Source organism: Chenopodium album, chromosome 9, assembly GCF_948465745.1.
Source record: "Chenopodium album chromosome 9, dcCheAlbu1.1, whole genome shotgun sequence".
NCBI classification, from domain to species: Eukaryota; Viridiplantae; Streptophyta; class Magnoliopsida; order Caryophyllales; family Amaranthaceae; genus Chenopodium; species Chenopodium album.
The window spans coordinates 25,678,208-25,700,663 of record NC_137842.1 but is presented as its reverse complement, the minus strand read 5'-3'; positions in this window follow the sequence as shown (position 1 = coordinate 25,700,663).

The following is a 22,456-nucleotide window of genomic DNA, read 5'->3' as shown; positions in this document are numbered from 1 at the left end:
AATAACTGAAGTCGTACAGCCGGCCAAAGTTAAAAACGTTTGGTTGGAGCCTATGACGGGACCTCCAACCCAGAAGACCACCTGCTAGCATACACCCACCTCATGTATTTACAGGGGTTGGATGATGCCGCATGGTGTCGTTGCTTTCCAGCCACCCTGAAGGGCATAGCCCAGCAGTGGTTTGGCAACCTGCCGGCTGGCTGCATAAATAGCTTCAAGACACTTGCGTTCTTGTTTGCATCAAACTTCTCTATGAATATCCCTGCCAAAAAGACAAGTCTTGACTTGGGCAATGTACAACAGGGAGATAGAGAAGGTTTGCGATCCTACGTCAGGCGGTTCAATCTGGTCCGAATCCAGATTCATGGGCTGTCTGATGAGGTCGCCTTCACAGACTTCTTTAAGGGTCTGAAGGACGGGTCTACTTTTAAGTACGAACTCGTCCGCAAACAAATCTTTACTCTGCAAGGAGCCTTGCGAGAGGCGGAAGCCTACATACAGGCGACCGAACTCTGCTCCTCCAATAAGCAGTCGGACCATAAGAAGTCCGACCGGCAGAAAGAGACTCGGTCTGCTCAGCCGGCTCCTAAGCCAGAAGAGAGCAAAAAGAAAAAGCAAGTCTGGGCCATTGATAACTCTGATCAACCGGCCCAGAAGAAGAAAAAAGAGTGGAAACCGTACGTCCCAAGGTACGAATTCCACAAGGACTACTGCTCCATCCTTTTGGAAATTAAGGATCGGCTAACTCTTGAAAAGCCGACTGCTATGAAAGGTTCCGCTGAAAATAGGAACAAAAACAAGCATTGCCATTTCCATGAGGATGTTGGCCATGACACGAACGACTACTTTAGTCTCAAGCGGGAGCTCGACCGTCTGGCCGACAAAGGACAGCTTAAGTCCTATGTGAAGTCCAAAGTGACTTCAAAAGCAAATCCGGGGCAGTCCAAAAAAAAGACTCCCCAGCCTGCTGTGAGTGCCGAAACTGATGAAGAACCGGTGTACACCATAGCAGGCGGATTTGCCGGTGGTGGCCCGACCATTCGGGGTACCAAGGACCATCTAAGAAAGATGGTCAATTCTGTTGAGGAGGGGGATACATCTAGCACATCCACCTTCCCTAAAGTTGTCATCACCGAACAGGACAGAGGCAAAGTCCGTCGGCCGCATGATGACCCTGTTGTCATTGAGTGTAAAGTCGCCAACCAGCTGGTTGGCCGAATTCTGATTGACACAGGAAGTTCCTCTGACCTCATCAGCCTCAAATGCTTGTCCAATCTCAAGTACAAACCGGATAGCATGATGGAGGTCACCCACACCTTAGTTGGGTTTGGAGGAGGACTTGTGCACCCAGTCGGACGAATCGACCTACCTGTCCGCCTGGGAAGCAGGGGAGACGGTCGACACATGACCATCCGTCTCCTAGTGGTTGAAGAGCTCACGGCTTACAACCTCATCATTTGCCGACCCACTCTTAATGAGTGTAAGGCCGTCATCATCCCTGCTCTCATGCTACTCAAGTATGAGAAGGATGATGGAACAGTTGGTTCCCTTAATGGGGACCAAAAGACGGCTCGAGAGTGTTATCTCTCGGACGTCAAGCCTGCGGCCGCAGCATCCGGCCGGGGCAAGCAAATGATTGTCCTCGACGATGTCGAGGAAGAACAGTCGGCCCCACCAGCCGGAAAGAAAAGAAAGACTGATCAGTTGGTGGTGGTCAAAAAAGAAAAGCAATAGCAATCACTGACCGGGGAAAGGTCGGATGATCTTCGTCCCCAGCCTACTGGAGAGCACATTGATATCCCTCTAGATGATAGCCGTCCAGAGCGGACTGTTAAGGTGGGGACGATTGCCTTTGCAAAGTTGGGTGAAAACCTTCACCAGCTGCTCAAGGAATTCAAAGACATTTTTGCCTTTGAAGTGGAAGAGATGCCAGGCATTAGCCCGGATCTCGCCGTCCACAAACTCGCTGTGGATCCTAAAAAGAAGCCCATCCGGCAAAAGAAAAGAAACCACGGCGAAGAAAGAAGTCAGGCGGCAGCTGCCGAAGTAAAAAAGCTGTTAGATGCCAAGTTCATTCGGCCGTGCAACTTCCCTGAGTGGGTGGCTAACGTTGTGTTAGTAAAAAAGCCGAATGGAACTTGGCGGATGTGTGTTGATTACACAGACCTCAACAAGGCATGTCCAAAGGATAGCTATCCACTGCCTAAGATCGACAGTCTGGTCGACTCAACAGCCGGACATGCCCTGATGAGTTTCATGGACGCCTATTCAGGTTTCCATCAGATCCCCCTGTGGAAAAAAGATCAAGAAAAGACGACATTCGTCACTGATCAGGGGTTGTTCTGTTATACTGTGATGCCGTTTGGTTTGAAGAATGCGCCTGCTACCTTCCAACGAATGATTAATACGGTCTTCATTAATCAAATCGGAAGGAATGTAGAGGCGTACATTGATGATATGATAGTCAAATCCAAACAGCAGGCGGATCACCTTGCTGATCTCCGAGAAACATTCGCCACACTCAGGCGGCACAAGGTCATGCTTAACCCAAAAAAGTGTGTCTTTGGTGTTGAGTCTGGGAAGTTTCTCGGATTTTTGATTGACCAAAGAGGAATAGAGGCCAACCCTGAGAAAATACAGGCGGTAATCGACATGCAGTCGCCCCGTACTGTGAAGGAAGTGCAAAAACTAACAGGTTGTCTGGCGGCCCTGGGGAGATTCCTCAGCCGTTCAGGCGACAAGTGTCTCTACTTTTTCCAGGCAATCAAAAAGAAGACAAACTTTGAATGGGGGGATGATGCAGAGGCGGCCTTTCAAAGGCTAAAAACTCATCTGCACTCTTTGCCGAGGCTTGTCAGCCCTTTGCCTAAAGAGAAGCTCTTCATGTACTTAGCCGTCTCTGATCATGCCCTCAGTGCTGTCCTCTTAGCTGAAAGAGACGGCATCCAGCTCCCAGTGTATTTCATAAGCCATGTTTTGAGAAATGCGGAGCTTCGGTACCCCATGGTTGAGAAATTCGGCCTTGCCCTTTACATGGCCATCAAGAAGCTTAAACCTTACTTCTTGGCGCATGCAGTAGAGGTCTATACTGACCAACCGATCAAACGGCCACTCACAACCTTGGAGTCTTCTGGACGAATGCTCAAATGGGCAATTGAAATACAAGGATTAGAAATCACTTATGAATCAAGGAAGGCAATAAAGGGACAAGCATTCGCTGACTTTATTGTCGAAATGACAAGGCCGGTTGTTCCGGACAATACGGACCAGGTCTGGAAAGTGTATGTGGATGGGAGCTCCACTGTGAACGGCTGTGGTGCGGGGATTATCTGTCAATCTCCTGAAGGAGATAAGTACGAATACGCACTACGGTTTAAGTTTCAGGTCTCTAATAATGAGGCCGAGTATGAGGCCCTGCTGGCCGGCATCCGGTATTGCAAGGCGGCAGGGGCGAAGAAGGTATCCGCCTGCTCTGATTCTCAACTAGTCGTACTCCAGGTTAATGGAACGTACGAGGCCACTCATCCGGCCATGATAAAATATTTGCAGGCGGTCAAGAGTGAAGTTGGGTCACTTGAAGAATTTCATCTAACTCAGGTGCCCAGGTCTTCAAACAACCAGGCCGATGCTCTGTCCAAGTTGGCATCATCCGCCTCCTGTGAAACGCCTCGGTCAGTCTTCTGGGAGGTCATGGAAAAAAGAAGTATATCAGAGGAAGACCCCATTGGAATTCTTGACCAAAGCTCAACCTGGATGGACAGCATCCGGACCTATCTTGCAGACGGCACGCTCCCTGACTCACCACGGGAGGCGGCTGTTCTAAAAAAACGAGCAGCTAACTTCGAGTTACGACAAGGAGAGCTCTTCAGGGCTGGCTTTTTGAAACCTCTGTTGAAGTGTGTTACCCCTGAAAAGGGGAAGGAAGTTCTCGAAGAGTTGCATTCGGGATTCTGCGCCTCCCATATAGGCGGCAGATCCCTCGCGGCCAAGGCCAGGCGGCTTTACTTTTGGCCGACTCTGGAGTCGGATGCCATGGAAATGGTGAAAAAATGTGACAAGTGCCAAAAGTTTGGCAAGCTCATCCATCGTCCGGCTACAGACCTGACGGCCATCCACAGCCCAATACCCTTTGCCAAATGGGGCATGGAAATTCTAGGGCCATATACAACTGCACCAGGCGGCAAGCGCTTTATATTGGTGGCTGTGGATTACTTTACTAAGTGGGTAGAGGCTGAGGCAGTCAAAAACATCAAGACTAAAGACGTCATTTCCTTTATCTGGAGGAACATAATCACTCGTTTCGGGGTGCCCATGTCTATGGTTTTTGACAATGGTCCTCAATTTGAGACGCCTCAACTCAAGACTTGGCTGGGAGACCAGGGGGTCTCAAGCTTCTTCGCATCAGTCGGCCGGCCACAAGCAAACGGCCAGGTCGAAGCCTTCAACAAGTTAATCTCAGACGGAATTAAAAAGAAGATTGAGCGGGCTGGTGGCCTTTGGGCGGATGAATTACCACACGTCCTTTGGTCCATTAGAACGACTGCTAAAGGGGCAACGGGAGAAACCCCATTCCTAATGGTGTATGGTGCAGAAGCTGTTCTGCCCATTGAGCACTATGAGCCTACCCTTCGAATCATGTTGTATGATGAAGAGGCAAATTGGGAGGCCATGCGCCTAGCATTGGACTCACTTCCAGAACGCAGGGGCAATGCTGCCTTGCGTCATGAGATATACCGTCTGAGAATGACTCGGGCTTATAACAAAAGAGTACACAAGCGTCCTCTCAAAGTGGGGGACTTTGTGCTACGGAAAATGGAGGCAGTCGGTAGGGCGAATGAACAGGGAAAGCTAACCCCAAATTGGGAAGGCCCCTACCGAATTTATGAGGAAATAAGAGACGGCACCTACCGCCTGGAAGAACCAGACGGCAGGCAGCTGCCCAGAACTTGGAATGTAGACAACTTGAAAAAGTACTACTTCTAAGTACGAATGTAAAGACCTCAATTTTGTAAATCTCACGTATAGTTAATGAGAATATGCCTTCATTTCCCAACTTATCTTTATATTCAAGTTTTTTAAGTGCCGCCTGTACCAAATACAGACGGCCAATATGTTTGGAAAGCGTCTGTCCCAACAGCAGACGCCCCAATCCCTCTGAAGGAGCCGATTGTTTTAGAACAGTCGTCCCTACGAAATTCATCAAGTTTACACCAACACTTGATGAATATTTACTTGATCATTTAAGAGGCCTAAGGCCAGATAAAATCATGATGAGGCTCATGGCCGGATGTTAATAAACAAAAAGAGACCGAATGGTCACAGTCAGCTCCAACATGAGCATGACCGTCTGCTCCAACATGAGTCAGATAACCGGCGACGTCCATTTGGGCGAATTCGTCGAGGAGAAGCATCTCCCATTTGGGTGGCACATTGCTCTACGAATATATCAAGCGGCCCTACCGAATGCTAAGGCAGCATTCGCAGTCGTTTGTTTTAATCGAAAGTGAAATCTAAAAGACCTGAATTTTCTATTTAACGCAGTCGTCACTGTTTCATGAGTAGAGGCTAATTGAGGCATAAAGCCGGATGCGCCTGTTATTGCTCAGGGGCAAAACAGGCGGAATATTTTATACAAGTTAAGTTAACTACTTAGCAATTATTGAGGCTATTGGCCGGATGACGTCTGATCCTTGCCTATGCGGCAAGACAGGCGGACAATTTTTTTTAAAGAAAATTGGTTAAGTTACAAACTTAGCATTTTATCTCAAAGAGGCCTATGGCCGGAGGCGCTTGTTTTTGCTTATGGGGCAGAACAAGCGGAGGTTTACCCTTAGCAAATTAGCTAAGTTGGAATTTTGAGTTAGTTCGAGCCAATGGCCGAATGAACACTTATGTTTGCCAATTCTGGATGGACGTCTGCCGCGTGGTTTGGGGCAATCACCATAGTGATTGATTGACTTAGAAACCATGCATACTCTTCTAAGTATCAAAAATTTCTAAGTCAATCAATCCAATAAACCGAAACCACCCGACATCCGTCCAGGGGCAAGAACATTTGCATGGTATACAGGTTATAATACTTAGCCAAAAACATGCAATGAAAAATTCAAAATGCAAAGGACAACAACAATATGGATAACTTCAGCCAAATAGCCGAAGGATTTAAATTAAAGACCAATCGTCACCAGACGATTGGTTAAGATTGTTATCTGGCAAAGCCAGAAAGATTGTCAAATTACCCGACCCCTCGGTCGGTAAAGATACAAATACTCGGCACACAGGCCGGAAAAGAAAAGTACATGGCCATTCGGCCGCAGAAAAGCATAAAAGCTTAAGTGATCAGGGGAGAGCCTCTTCAGTGGCAGCCGGCTTGTCGTCCTTCGGCTGCTCTTCCTCCTTTTTGTCTGGCTCCTCCGCCTGATCCTCCTCCTCGCCGCCCGAGGACGACTCCCCAGAAGAGTCAGACCCAGAACTTTCCTCGGCCTCAGCATTCTCAGCCTCTTCAATAAGGCGAGCGTCGAATGCTTTGCTGGCTTCGTCAAATTTGGATTTCCAAATCTGATAGTCGGAGTCCGGCTGTACAGCCGCCCAAGTGTCCCGCATGATGGCTTCATAATCGCTCATCATTTGCTTAACAAGAGCCTCTCTCTCTTGATCAGCCACGGACTCAAACTTGGACTTCAGCTGATGCTCCTGGTTGCTGAGGCGCTGCTCCAGGCGGCCCACCTTCTGCTTGGCTCTCTCGGCCTCTTCTTTGGCATCTTGAAGAGGCTCGAGCTTCTCCTTAAGAGTTGTAATCTCTTTCTTAAGGGAAGTGATGCGCAGGCGGGCCGAGTCCAGGTCCTTCTTCACCTGCATATTGGCTTCCGCCTGCGAATACATCATATCAAGCGTCAGATACTCATTCTGAGCAATATCAAATTGAGCTCGATCCAAGGCGGACTCGGCCTGAGCTTTAGCGACTGTTACCTCTTTGGATTTCTCCTTGAGGGGTTGCCTGAGCCCTTGGACGCGCAGCATGGCCTGCAAAAGAGCCGAATGGTTAAAACCAGGTGGATAAAGAAATAGTGCTTTAAAAAAAAAAAAAAAAAAAAAAAAGTTGCTTGAGCTAACTCATACCTCGCAGAGGTTCCCCAAGATGCCATCCAAGTCAAGGGTGCCGACTCCTCTGACAGACGCCTTGTCGTCAGGATCGACCGCCCTCAGCATGGACTTGGCCATCTGGACTACAGTCGGCCTCTGCACCGGAACTGAGAAGGAGAGAAAGTTAGAGAAAATAACTCAAGTACATCTAAATGGAAGAACAATAGGGGCGAATGGATTTTACCGTCGTCCTTCTGTTCCTCCTCTCTCCCCAGGCTTCTCTTCTCTCCTGCTGAGCCGACAGCAGTGGTGGGTTGCTTAAAGCCACCCTTCGATGCCCTCTGGGCATCCGGTTTGCTTATCTCCTTTTCAGCTTCGAGAGAAGAGGCGTCTGGGCCCTTCTTGGGCTTATGAGCAACGTGCTTCCGGCCGCCCTTGCCGGATGCGCTCACGTCACCCGCCCTAGTCTTTTGGATTTTAGGGTTGGATGGTTTTGAAGGAGATTTGGAAGGCGCACCCTACATCAACACAAGATAAACGCAAGTTAGAAATCATTCGGGCAAATTTAATATTGGTCAGAAATGAAAGTATAACAATTTTCTACCTTTGAGGTGCCGCCAGTTTTCTGTTCATCCACTTTGGTGTGAGTGGTTACTTCTGCCTTGTTTAAAACATTCGACCTATATCGAGCAGCAGATACAGCCGGCTTCCTTGTGGCCGAGAGCTTTTCCATTGCTTTGTCTGCAAAAATGAACAAGTGATTAGCTTCCTTAAACAAGTACTGAAAAGCAGAAGTAAATTACATACAAAACAGACGGCCGACTACCTCTCGGCATCTCAGAACTTAGCCCACAGGCGGCTAAGAATGTCCCTTCTTCAAACCACTTGTACAAAGGGAGATAGCATTGAGGGGTGACCTCCTTGTCCCCCTCATCGTTCGTCCACACGCACACGGTAAACAACCCCGCGTCCATGATCTCCTCCTTTGCCCGCCTGGGAATAGGCGGCAATGCGCTCCTGCCTGCTAGGAGAGGTGGATCCTTATTCCACCTATTATACTTTTGGTTCAGGCGGCTGTCGATAGACTTGACTATATAAAACTTAGTCCTCCAGTCTTTCCACTTGTTCTCTTTGCCAACATCCATCATGTACCCCTTGCAAGTGGTCAAGGTGTACCAGCCTTCACCGCCCCTAGCAGGCGCCCTGCTCAGATAGTGCATATGGGCGAACGCTTCAAAGCTCGCCTCCACCTGCAGCATCTCACAGGCGGCAACGTACCCCAGAATATTGATCCAGGAGTTGGGTACAAGTTGCCAGATACCCAGTTGGTATCCGTCCAAGATCCTCTCCACGGCCGGATGGAGAGGGAAGCGGAGGCCAGCTTGGAAGGCCGCTTCATAGCAGCTGAATGCTTTGTCTTGATAGCTGGCCAGGCTCGGCCAGGTTATGGTGTCGCCCTCGTTAGGGACCGACAAAGTGTAGCCATAGCCTAGGACGACCTTGCGCCTAAAATTGGCAAGGCCGGATGCCATGGCACTCCGCCTGCCTGGCGGAACATGCTGATAGTAGGGGGCTCTCTCCAAGCGCCTGGAAGCACTCGGCTCGGCCCAGCTTTCCCCTCTATCCACTGCCAGGGACTCTCTGGCAGAATCTATGTTTGATCTAGCCGCCTCTGAAGCTATGGAGGCATTCTCTGAAGAAGATGACGAGGCCGACTCGTCATCAGAGCTCTCATCAGAGCTAGGGGACCGCCGACTGGTGCCAACGGGGTCCTCCCCTAGACTCTCTTCCGGCGCCTGTCCAGAAGGCCCGGGTTGATATTCTTCATCCGCCTCCCCCAGGATTCCATCACTGGGAGTTCCACTAGATGTGGGCGAATGGTAATAAGTGGGGGTAGGAGGAAGATAGGAAGGGCTGTCAGGGTGTTCCGACAGCTCACTTCGAGGCACTCTTATTGAGCCGTCTGAAAAAACAGTCGACCCATCCGAATGGTAGAAAACTCCATCGGAGCTACACTGCCTTGCTGTTCTTTTGATTCTGGCCATAGTGTCCTGCACAGACACGGAAACGGTCGGATTCGGAGAAGTTCGCAAAGCAGGGTCTTTGGCCAAGCATTCGGCACTGCTAGTTCTAGATTCAGCCGTCCCCGGTGACCGGCTGATCACTATCCTACGCCGTGCCGCATGCAATTGGGGAACCATTTTTTCGAAAACAAAGAAAAAATGAAGTAAAAAGAAAATACAGGCGTTACCTTTAGAAGAAGGGAGAAAGACGCCTGGTTGACTAAAGAACAGTCGAACTGGTAGCCGAGTGTCGGATGCTTGAAAAACGCTTAGGGAATTTTGAGATTCTTTAAGTCAAAAAGTCCAAGATTCTCCAGAGATTCGCCAAGGTGTGAATCCAAGAGGGGGGTCAAACCTTACTATTTATAGGGGGGTAAAAACCCTAATTTTTCCCTCCAGTAATTTTTGAATCTGACCACTCAGATACTGACACCTGTCACAGGAGTCGCGTGCAATGCACGTGTCCCCTGTGAGGGGCAAATGATTTGGGTATTTTTATACCCGGCCAGGTGGCCCAACCAGAAAGCGCCACGTGTCCTCCATATAGGTGCCATTTGGACCTATGGAGTGATGACACGTGGAGGGTGGACTCTTCTCCGTCCTACGTGGACTGAAGGTGCTTCAGAATCCTTTTGGGCACAGTGACACGTGTCACTCAGGTATTGGCCCTGGGATGGCGGCCTTCTAAGGCCCAAATCCCGAGGCGCCGCAAACGGCGTGACCTAACTCCTAGGTCACCAGATCCTAGGAGGGCACACTTTTCCCTATAAATAGGGACATTACGTCATTTATGACGGGACACGAAAAAAAGAGAGAATTTTTGACACACAATACGAGACAATACGTCACTTACCACAGAGCTGTCGTTTTCAAGGAACACACAGCACTTTACCTGAGCTTGGAATCCAAGCAGATAACTTTACTTCCGCACGTTTTATCTCCGAATATTTACTGACTTAATCTTCGGAGGCGGACCACCGACCATCCGGCGGTCCGTTTGCTTTGCAGGTACAGGCATCCTTAGTTGAATCCAGTTTCAGTGTTGTAACTCTCCCGAGGGACAAAAACCCCCATAACAAGAACCTGCTTAGCAATGACAAATGGAGGCGAGTCCATGCTATGACGGATAAAATTTCTTTAATTAGTTTACATTATTTCCTAAACTAAACTAATATACGTATTCTAGACCCATTTCTGCAGCATAACGGCTGCCGATAGGGTAAAACACGAAAATCTAATGCCACCCATACTTGGGGGCTACGATACCTGCAGTTAAACTCAGTAAATGGGGGCTTCTAACACCCACAAAAGTCATCCTATACCAGTTTAACTAAGTATTCAAGGGATTGTATACCAAAATCTCAAAGAATCAACTAATTCTAGACGAATAACAGTAATATAAACATAATTATCGTCTACCAAACAATTTTGAAGTTCGAATATGGCAAAAATAAGCTAAGAGTATGTTTCGCGCCTTTTTTAACAATTCAAAATTCATTAAAATGAATTATGAAAGTTATATTAGTTCCATCACTATAATATACTTCATAATCAGTAATTATAACAAAAATGAGCAAGAAAAAGCAATAAAATCAAGCAAAATTAAAAAAAAAAAAGCAAGAACCAACTTGGACAAAGAAATGCTCATACAAGGTTCAATACTTAACAATATTTCATGAAATTTGTTGCAAAACACTCCTTAAACATAGCATAACAACATAGAGTAAACAATTTCAAGAAAAATGAACCGGATTAAAAACCCCCAAATTCGAAATTTGGGATTTAATGATTCGAAAATCTTTCAAATTCAGCCGAAAAAGAACAAATTTTAGCAAAAAAAATTACATTGGTTTACGGAAAATATGAATTAAGGAAGAAATTTGCTTCCTTAAGCTTCGAAAATCACAAAAAACAAACTAGCTTCCTAGAGAGAGAAATAGTCGAAAATGGCGAAGGAAGGAGAAATAGTGAAGTGAAAAATCGCGTTTGCGATTTTCACTTTACTGACATAAATGTCGGGCGCAACTGAATTCATTGCACGTGACATACCAGCGCAACTCAGAACGATGTGCGTGCCTGGCCAGCGCGACCTTCTAAGTTGCGCGTTGATACTGGTCACTAAAAGACCGGGATTTTTATTTTGATCTGTTTGATCATTTTTTTAATGGTGTTTGCTCGTTATTCGATGTAACGGCGTGCTAATTATCAAAATCTTTTTTAATTGCTTTGCATATTTGTAGACACCTACTTTTGGCCTCTTGTCCCGAAAGGAAGTGCGATGATGTTACAAAAATCCGTTCTTTTAGATCAAAGTTGAAATGTTTATGGACTATGAAAAGAATTATGAAGTAAGTTGAAAACCCATATTTGAGATCAAGTTATCTTAGAGCCTTGTTTGATTACTAATTAGGCCTAAAACATGCTCATGCATGTTAAAGTTGATTAATAACGGACCCCAAATGCGTCAAATGCAATGATTGGATCCAATGGAACCTACATTGTTGATAACCGATCCAAACAGATAAACCAACCACCAAATTCCCGTTCAAGGCCAATACATATGGATAGCCCTTTTAAAGACCTTTCGAACGGTATATTATAAGCCTAATTCCGAGCCAAAACGAAGAAGTTATGATCAAAACACTAAACCGGACCCCAAAACCGACACACTTGCACTCCAATGGCCATAACTTTGGATGCATAACGTATTTTTACCTAATTATAATGGAATTGGAAAGTAGACATTCAGTTCTTTCCAATGATATCTCACACGCTTTAATCTGACTTCGCAATAAAAAGTTATGGAAGTTTTAAAAATGTGTTTTCGTATAAGGCAAATTTGCGCGCGCCACCTGACGCAACTCTAAGAGTTGCGCGTGCCACCTGACAACGCGGCTCTAAAACCATAAACCTAGATCACTACGCCTATAAATAGGGGAATTTGTTCAGCATTACAGGGACCGAAAAATTCAGAATTAAAACCCTAGTATTCTCAAAATCCTAATCTCTCAACTTCTCTTACTATCATACTACTTTTTCTTCTTTCTTCCCAAATACTTTCAAACCCTTATTGATTCCATTGAAGTACTTGGATGTACGAAGAAGAAAGAAAGTCCATAAACACATTAAACATAGATTTAATATAAAAGAAGAACGGTTAGTTTCTTGAGCCCTTAGATAAATCACTTTTCCTTTATTGTTTAAATAACTTTAATTGAATAAATAGTTTTGTTTGATCACTTTAAACAAACTTTTAATTAATTCATTCACATAGTATTCTTTTGTTAATCAAGAATAGAATTTGACAATTAATTGTTGTTTTATCACTTAAGACAAGGCGAATATTGTTTATTTTGTCCTTTTCACGAATATTGATTAAACAAAAAATAACGACTTTTGCAATGTAACTCCTACGTGATTAATGCTTGTAAATAAAATCAACTAACTTAGTCTTCAGGTATCACATTGCATATATTGTTTGGTAATGAGATTATGAAAAAGGAAGAGCTAGTAGAGGCCGTACTAGGGCTAGAATAGCGATTCCTCCCTAAAAGGAACGTTATTTTAGTACCCTCGCTCCCGAACTCATTTCTGGTTTATGTAGACAAATTTGGGCATGGATAAACTTATGATTTGTGCTAATTATTCCATGAACTCCACGTGGAAGAAAGGTATGTACGAGGTTTATGAGTTTTCCTAAAACTCATAGGCGACTCCTACTTGTTTCGTACAAAAAGGCGTGATGAGAGTATCATTTCTAATTCCAGGTCTCCCAAACAGTTAGGAATTCAAATCCTACTACACCCTAAAAAGTGTAAAGTCCTATGATATTAAGTGGCCACGGGCATTTAAGGAGAGTACCCCTTAAGATGGGATCACCCTCCTTATAATGGCGACTCCATTGGGGACTTAGAGGTTACAAGATTAGTTCATAGTTATGGTTCAAGGTTTCCAGCACTAGGTTGCTTATGGATTGTAACGAGAACTAACTTTGATAATCTCTAGTTAGCGGAGAGACTCGAACGCATGATATCTTCCTTTTTCACAAAAGTAAAAATAAAACAAGCAACATTGCATCATGCATAAGCATAGCACACTTTAACCATTGAGGATCGGCTCATTGACTAGGGGTTGCCAACACTAGGCTTCTATCCCAAAATCAATAACAATCATCCCACCCATATCGCCAACAAAATGTTGGGAGGGTTATGTCGTGGGTCAACACGTTGAGTGATTGATTCGTGCATCATTCCTTAAGATATGGTCCCTTTGGACACCCAAGTCTTGACCTTAGAATGACATTATATGATTTGACGGTTCCTTTTATGTTCTTATGTGACTACATGAATATTTGCTTCGTGTCTAATCTAACTAATTCCAACTTGTTACCTAGAGATATAATTTTAAAAAAAATCGCAAAAATTATGGTTCGCCAAAAAAAAAAAAAAAAAAAAATTGCGTTTTCGAACCCCCCAAAAAAATTAGCGCTTTTGAACCCCCCCCCTAAAAAAATAGCGTTTTCGAACCCCCCCAAAAAAATAGCGTTTTCGAACCCCCCCCCAAAAAAATTGCCCTCCAAGCGCAAGTTCTGAAGTTGCGCGCGGCACCTCCGCGCAACTTTGAGTCATGCGCACGCCCACTGTTCAACGTTGACTTTGACTCATTACGAGCAATATCATACGGAGAAAACGATACTACCGCTTCAAGGTTAAACGTTAACTAGGTGCTAAAAATATCACTTTGGCTAACAACGTTGTCTAACTTTTACTACGATCGTCTTTTTTCGAAAAACATGTTTTTTTTTTCGTTCCTTTTGCGTTTTTGCAAAAAAATAAACAATTTAATAAATAAAAATATCGTTTTTGCAAAAAAAAAAATACGGCATGTTGTAGATGCTACTCTTGAAGATGCACTCTCCACCTTAGCGCAAGACGGTAAATTGCGCGCGATATTATTTTTGATTATGATGATTCGTTTACGTACTTGATAATTGAGCTAATAACATTATTTCTTATGAGGTTCGTCATTAGAAGTTCGCATCTCTTAATAGGACATCATCAATATGTTTATTCTCGAAAACTTGACATCATCAATAGAAGTTCGCATCTCTTAATAGAACGTGCCTATTTTCGTGTTCATCATTTTTTGTAGTTGAAATTGGTCAACCTTGATTTAAGAGTAAAATTTATTTACCTCTTCTATGGTTTAAAAAGAAAATCCCGAGAACTTTACTTGGGATGATTGTCTCATACAAAAAAAAAAAAAAAAAAAAAAAAAGAGAGAGAGAGAAAAATAACACGGAAAAAAAAAAGAAGATAATGAATGATATAACCGAGAAAATGATTAAATTATTTCTTGGATTTTACATTCGGAGGCCATCATTCTTTTTAAACAAATAGTAATATATTATCCTTTAAAGATAAGCAATGTGAGAATCATAATTAAAAAAAAAACGATATTGATCTCTATTGTAATCTAAATGATCAACAAATATTATAGTATATTAGATCATTTTAAGGAGTGTGTTCGGGTCGATTATTATTTCTAAAAATCTGATGCGCACTTTCAATCAAACTTTCTTCTCTTTCTCTTTTACCTTTTTCGAAAACAATTCATTTGAAGTAAAATCCTTAGATGATTACCTTGTTGAAGTTAACACAAATCATGACATTCCATTAATGATTGTTCGGAATTTTTTGACATTCTTTATCAACAAACTTGCTTAAAGTGATATCGTATTACAAGGATTAAAAAAATGGAAATAAAACAATCATTTTGACTTTGGTTCATTGTTTGAATGCTTGGCAGAAAAGGTTTAAGTGAACGCGCTCAATTTCACGTGACACACATAACTAGATCATCTTCCACATTCGCATACTAGTGCAATCATGGGTGACAAAGCAGCATTAGAGAAACTTAGAGAGGAACTCCAAAACCTAAAGGGCCTACGAGAAGAAGAAGCCCAAATGAAGGCTTATAAAAAAGCAGAAAAGGATAAAATAAAAACATAAAAAAAAAAAGAAAACATTCTGCAGGAAAAAGCAAGAGCCGAAAAAGTAGAGGCCTTAGAGAAACTTGTCCTTCGAGCTAACTTAGGAATAAGTACTTCAATTATGAGCTTGCACCACAACCTAGTGGCAAGACTCTACTAGAAAAGTTCTTGTCTACAGATTTGCCAACCTTTAAGGTTACAGACAATCCTAAGACTCACTTAATGAGCTTTATTGGAATTATGGCATTCAAAGGGGTTGAGCCAAGCCTATATGCATGTACTTTTCCTCTTTCATTGGACCCAAATGCTAGATCATGGTTTTATAACCTCGATGCAAAACAAACTTCCACTTGGAGTGACGTTGTAAAAGCGTTTTTAACCTAATATGGAGATAACATCGAGCCCACAACTACCTTGCGTGATCTCGAATTTTTTGAGCAAGGGGAAGAAGAAGGCTTCATTGACTTCTTTTCCAGGTGGCAATCAAAGGTTTCTCTTATTCCACAAAGACCTCCAGATCATGAACTTGTCCCAAAGTTCATAGACAATATGTCTCCACCATACAAGTGCCATTTACAATACCTTGGTTTAGACACATTTAAAAAAGTCTATACTGTGGGAACATTAATTGAAAGGGACTTGATAAATGAAACCATGAATCATATATATGGACTTGATTTTTAGAGAGGGTTTCACCTACGTCAGAAACGGACAAGGCTCGAAGAAGCAATCTCAAGAAGTTGTCAACAATTCAAGATGTAGCACCCTAGGTCTTGTTTTGTTTCTTTCCTTTGTTTTTTATGATACACTAAGAGATTCATGCTGTCAAATCTATTTATTTTGTACTCTCATTAATTAATGAATAAAAAATATATTTTCAAGTACGTCTATCTTGTTCTCTTCTCAATCTCTTTATTGTTATTGACTTGAATTAAATAAAATGTATACATATAAACAGGCAATATCAAAAGGCATACATACTAAACACTTTAATAATCTTGATGCGCTTTGGCTTACAAGATGTATTGACTGAAAAGAGGCCCATCTTAGGCCCAGAAAGAAAGGATATGATGATTCCACCAACACAAGAGGCAACTTGAAACTCCGTAAATATAATCCCATGTTCTTAACCATAGAGAAAATCCATCTTTTTGGCAGCCCTTTTGTGCCTCGTCAATTGAGCCTTAGTTATTAAACCTACATTATTCCATACCTTGGGATGGGAATGGTGCAAAGATACAAATAGGAAATTGGGGGAACGAAACATAAGAGGGGGACACAAAGTTAGTCTAAACCCAAAAGGAAAGATCAAATGCAAAAGAAAAAAGAAAAAAACATTTAAAACCCAAAACAAAACTTGTCAAAAAAAAAGAAAGAAAGGAGAGATGACAAGGAAAAGGCACCTAATGTAGGAAGTTGCCACACAAAGAAGAAAGGTTTAAATTTGAGAAGCACCAAAAGTAAGGAATTTTGGGAGTATACTTGAGCCTGTCCATTGTTCATAACTCCAAGTCTATCCAAGTTACGACCTTGGAAAGGCCCTCCTTGAGATAGACCATAACCATATACCAAAATCATCATTCCATGAAAATATGGCCAATCTTAGGCCTTTGAACTTATGGACCTACTATTAAGTAGTCATGCCCATATATAAAATGCATGAAGTGTTGAGTTATGATTACAAGATCATAAAAAAAAAATTTCAAATGATTAGGATGATTTGATAGCCATTGGCTTGATTACATCATGTTAGTAAAGCAATCGAATCAAACTAAATTCGATGTTTTCCATATCCTTTGCCAAAGAAAAATGAGATGACTATCACTTTTTTAAAAAAAAAAAAATAAATAATCATCTTATTTTCTTTTAATAACAGTGCTATTTATTACCAAGGTAATTCAGGTTCTATATACATTGCCTAGAAAGAAAAATAGTTAACACAATAAATTGATTTGATATACCGACAGCCTCGACGTCAACTTTAGATGTCTTTTACAACTCTTAAGATTTTGTCTTTTCACTTGTCATGAGCAACTAAAATGTCCGCCTACGTGGGATATCTCCATCTTCTCTAATCGAGGAATATTGATTGAACATGATCGCTACATGAAAAAAAAATGATCGTTATCGCTATCACACGTATACCTCACTGCCAAGTCATCACGATGATTCAAATATTAAGTCAATAATCCTTGCTTTTCGAAAACATGTCCAATTGTCTTTCTTTATTCTTCTATGGGAAAGTTGGATTCCCCTTCCTTTTTATAAAAATCCGTTTTTTTGTTCAATTCTTTTTTAAGGGGGCAAGTCGGGATGATCCTTCCCATTTGTCATGTAAAATAATCAAAAATAGCAAAAAAATTTAGCTCTTTGACTAAAATTAGGGGCTTAAAAAAGCCAAGACATCCCCATTATTTCTCTCTATTTATAGATTTGAACACGCTATTTATGCTGCAAAATCAATGTCATGTGCAAAGCTTATTACAAACCATCTTAATAACTTTAAATGACAAAGGGAAGAATACCACTTCCTATTATTTGACCAAGATAATTAATTATGTTACTTGATCAAACAATTTATGATAAACATATGCAATATTCCACAAATTAAAAACACAAGTCTTGGGGATTTAAATAAACATGAGAAACATCCCTTAGCATATGTATACATGAATTCCAAAAGCCACCTAAAGTCTACGCTTGGGGGCTTTAAATTAAAAATAAAGGTCTCACCTTAACTTTCATTCTAAAATGAGACCATATTTTAGAAAGTGATTTAAATGATTTTATGAATTATTCTAACACTTTACCAAACCTAGGTTTGTTAAACATTCATTTTCAAACTACGGTACTTATTTAATTGAAAGAACTTCACTTTTAATTAGAAAAATATGACAATAATGACAAGCAGAAAAACATAAACAATATCAGATATACGAAAGTTTGCTCACATCTTCATATCTTTATTGAAATAAGTTGCAAATTACAACTTATCTTCATCAATCTTGGACAAAAAAGTCACACTCAATTACGAGCTAGACTTTTCTTCCATTTTAGGTCCAGTTTTGAAAATAATATAATTATCGGATCCTTTTTCAACTATAAATAAGGGACGAGATCTACTTCCTTTAGCTTCGAAAAACAAGAAAATCCGAGCTCTTTAGAGAGAGAAAGAAGCGAAAATCGTGAAGGAAGGAGAGAGAAAGCGAAATGAAAAATCGCGCTCAGCGATTCTCTTTTTGCCGACTTAAAAGTCACACCTAACTAAATTAGTTGCGCGAAACAGACCTGCGCAACTCAGAAAGATGCGCGCGCCTGGCCAGCGCGACCTACTAAGTTCCGCGTGGATACTGGTCACTAAAAAGAGCGGGATTTTGATTTTGATTCGTTTGATCATTTTAATGGTTTTTGCTCGCTATTAGACGTAATGGCACGCAAATTATCGAAATCTTTTTAAATTGCTTTGTATATTGTAGTTTGTTTTCTTTTTTGTTAGTATTTTGCATCATATTGCATGCACACTGTGCTTTGTGCCTTCCCGAAGCATACGTTTTGAATGTTTTTCGTAAGAGTGCCTTAAGACGTTCCGCGGTGGTGCTTTACGTAAAAGCGCCCATAGACAGGTTTGTGTTTTATTGTACTAACGTTACAAATGTCCGGGTTTTCTTCTTTTTTCACATCCGAAGCAAAAAGGAAGGCGTTTTCATGTAGCGTAAAAATGTAAAAAGTGTATCGTACGGCGCAAAATTGTACGGCGTAGGTGTAACGTAAAATTTCACACAGCCCAAGCTTTGCGAGATTTACCTCTCAGGACTAAAAGGTAGAGGATTATTGTAGGCGTTAGCTCACGAGTCGACAGGCGAGCTGAAAATTCAGGAACAGACACTTCTAGAATGGGAGCAAATACGGTAGCTAGTGCGCTTACTAACTTACTAGACAGTTAGGGTATCGAATTCATCCCCTGTTTAAAGAAGTGACGAGACTGATGTCACGCCTATGTAGTCACGTGCCCCTAGTCCTGAGACACGTTGCAGACACCTAAAAATGTCTCCCCAAAACCAAACCCGATGATCAACAACCTTTCACCGCCACTATTGGTCGGGTTTAGTATTTAATCCCGAGAGTGCTTAAAAAATCATATTTTTTTAAATTCATATTTTTGAACAGTCCACGGATTAGTCTTGATGTTTGGTAAAAGCATAGTTTTAATTTCAGCCCAAACTTATTAATTAATTTTAAGCCCAAACCTTTTTTATTTTATTGTTGTATTATTTATTTTTGGCCCAAACCTTTTATTTATTTTTATTTAATTATTTTCTTATTTTAGCCCAAATAATAAAAGTCAGAAAAGGCCTGAAATTATCAATCGGCACTTAAAAAGCCGAAGGAAATTAGGGTTAAAAATGTATTTAGACGGAAAATGGACTGGAAATTCCCGCGCCACGGCAGACTGCCACCGTGTCACGGGAATTCTTCCCGTCTGACGGTGGGATTTCCCGTGACACGGGAGGTCTGCCGTGACACGGGACATTCCGTGTCTTTTCCGCGTAAACCCTTAACGCGTTTTTTATCCCGTTTTCTGAAAATTTCCCGCGTCACATCATTTATGTACCGTGTCACGGGAAAGTGTACCGTCTGACGGTGGAGCTTCCCGTGTCACGGTACAGTTTGACCGTGTCACAGGATACTTTTTTAGGGTTTTTATCATTTTAGGGTTCCGTGTGCTCCCTCAGCACATTTTCCCTATAAATACCCCCTTATTTCTGATGTACGGGGCACCGAGTAATTCACTTATTTTATTTTCCCTCTTCTATGCTTTAGCCTAAACACTAGCCTACCCTTTTCACTTCAAAATTCCTTCTTCAAGCACTCAAAGGAGTTCATATTTTACTCGAGGTTCTGTCCTTAAGCCAAGGCGTGAAAGGTAGAACTGTTTGACGGTTTGGCCCCAAAATTAACTTTATTTAATTTAATTTAATTTAATTATTGTTTATTTATTTCCTTGAAGTTACTAACTCGTTTATTATTTTGTAGTTGCAAACAAACAGAATCAAAGTAAGGATCATGCTCCTTTTATTTTTATTATTTTTCTAACGATTTTATGTTGTTGTAATTGTGATTAAATTGGTTTTAATATTAATGTTGTTCTACTATTTTTATTATGATCACCATATTACATGTTTAAAGGGAATATGTAATTGAAAATCACGCCTAATAAGATAATTTGGACAACCGGTTTAGGATCCTTTTAATCTTATTATTAATTGAAGTGATCACCAATATTTTAGAATTATGTGTGCATTAATGTTAAACCAATTTAGTTAAATAATAGTTTGGAGCGAATTGAATTATTTTTTGTATGCCTTTGAGATCACAGGAATGCTTTTCAATATCAGAATCGAGTAGAGGCCAATACGGGCGAAAGTGACTCCATGACTCACTTCGTACCATCATCCCCGATCCTCCTTTCGTGGTTCCAAACCATATGGAGTTAGTAATCTCATGGATTATGAATGGGGTGTAACCTTTACGGGTCAATCGTTGTTGCCTATCGTTGTCCTTATCGTGGTTGCCTTTTTATGATCCGTGAACGGTTTACAAGTTCGTTAAAAAACTTGTTGGCGGCTCCCTACTTTATTTGTCCCTAATCGTTGTCCCTAATCGTAATGTCAATTCCCACTTCCTATGAGTGCCAAGCATATTCACACATGCTTTTAACGTAGGCGCACTTCGAACGACGCCTACAATTTTGCGACTCAACTAGGGAGGATTCTTAATTATTTATCGATTTGAGTGATCGATATTTAATTAAGATGAGTGGATGAGACTTGAAAGATTCTTGAAAAAATATTCCTGTGATTTATTTGGCATTTTTGCATCTGCATAGACGTTTTAACGTCGCATTCAGGTCTGTCCCGTAGGAAAAATTGGATAACTTGGTTGCTCGCGAAGGAAAACAGGGCACCAGTCAGATCTTCTGACTGCCGTGCCACGGCAGAATCTGCCGTGTCACGGTACAGTGCACCGTCTAACGGTGCACAGTACCGTGACACGAGAATTTTTGCCGTGTCACGGCAGTGCTAAAATCAGTCCGGTGGCTTATTTTCTTTCCTCACAGTTGACTTCCTTCGATTTTTCTGAAAAAACGTATGTGTTCTACATGGGTCTTAGCCTCGGGGGATTTAAGCTCTATCGACCCAAAAACGCTCATGGAAATAAAGGTTCATCCGAGTTATTAAATCCACCCAAACCATGGAGTCGAGTTCGATTTCATCACGAACTCGCGGAGCTGCCCGTTGGCATACACCTCAAGGGAGGCTGCCTTGCTAACGCGTCCAAACTCTTAACCATGGTACCTTTTTGACACCCAAACCTTGACCAATTGTTGAACATAGATCATGACTCTAGGTTGCGAACTTTTTTTACATCATCGTGCCTAAATACTATGTGGTTGTTTGGTGCTTACCTTTATGTGTTTGCTCTTTTGTTTAACCCATGACCGAGGGTTTTTATTCTCACATAGTAATTAGTACGGACCTAAAATCGGTTAAAATCTGGAAAAATCACAAAACTGACCTGGAACTGCGCACCGTGTCTCGGCATTTTCTGCCGTGCCACGGTGAACAGTGCCGTGACACGGGGCTGTCTGCCGTCTGACAGTAGACTGCACCGTGTCACGACAATCTGTACCGTGACACGGTGCCCAGAAAAGTGTCCTGTCAGTCCTTTTTTCGATTTTTGTGCGAATATTGTGTCCAGTTTTGTGTCGTGTCTAGCTATACGGTCAAAACACGCGTCTATAACCTCACTTAATCACTCACACATTATGTTCACACACTTTTTTTAAGTCGCGCACCACCTTTTGACCGTATTTTAGGGAAGACTTGTTTTTTTTTGTGTCGTTTTTTTTTTCGGAGTAAGTCGGATGGTATCCTCCCATATGTTTTATTTAAAAATAAAAAAATAAACAAATAGAATTTCAAAATTATAGACTTTTAATAAAAAAAAAAAAAAAGTGAGATTGATTTTTAATAAAAAATAAACAAGTAGAATTTCAAAATTATAGATTTTTAATAAAAAAAAATAAAAAATAAAAATTTCCGGATGGGTCAAGGTTAAGTTTGGTCATTAAAGGTATGTTTGTTTCGGTGTCACAACACTTGGTTAAGAAGCAGGGGTAGATTGTTACGGTTCGAGTCCATACCTCAACAACCTCTTATACCAAAGAGGCGTACAAGGAAACCACCTCAATCATCTCCACAAGATTCATCTCCAGTCTACTTTCAACCAATGGCCACTAAGGAAGACATTGAGAACC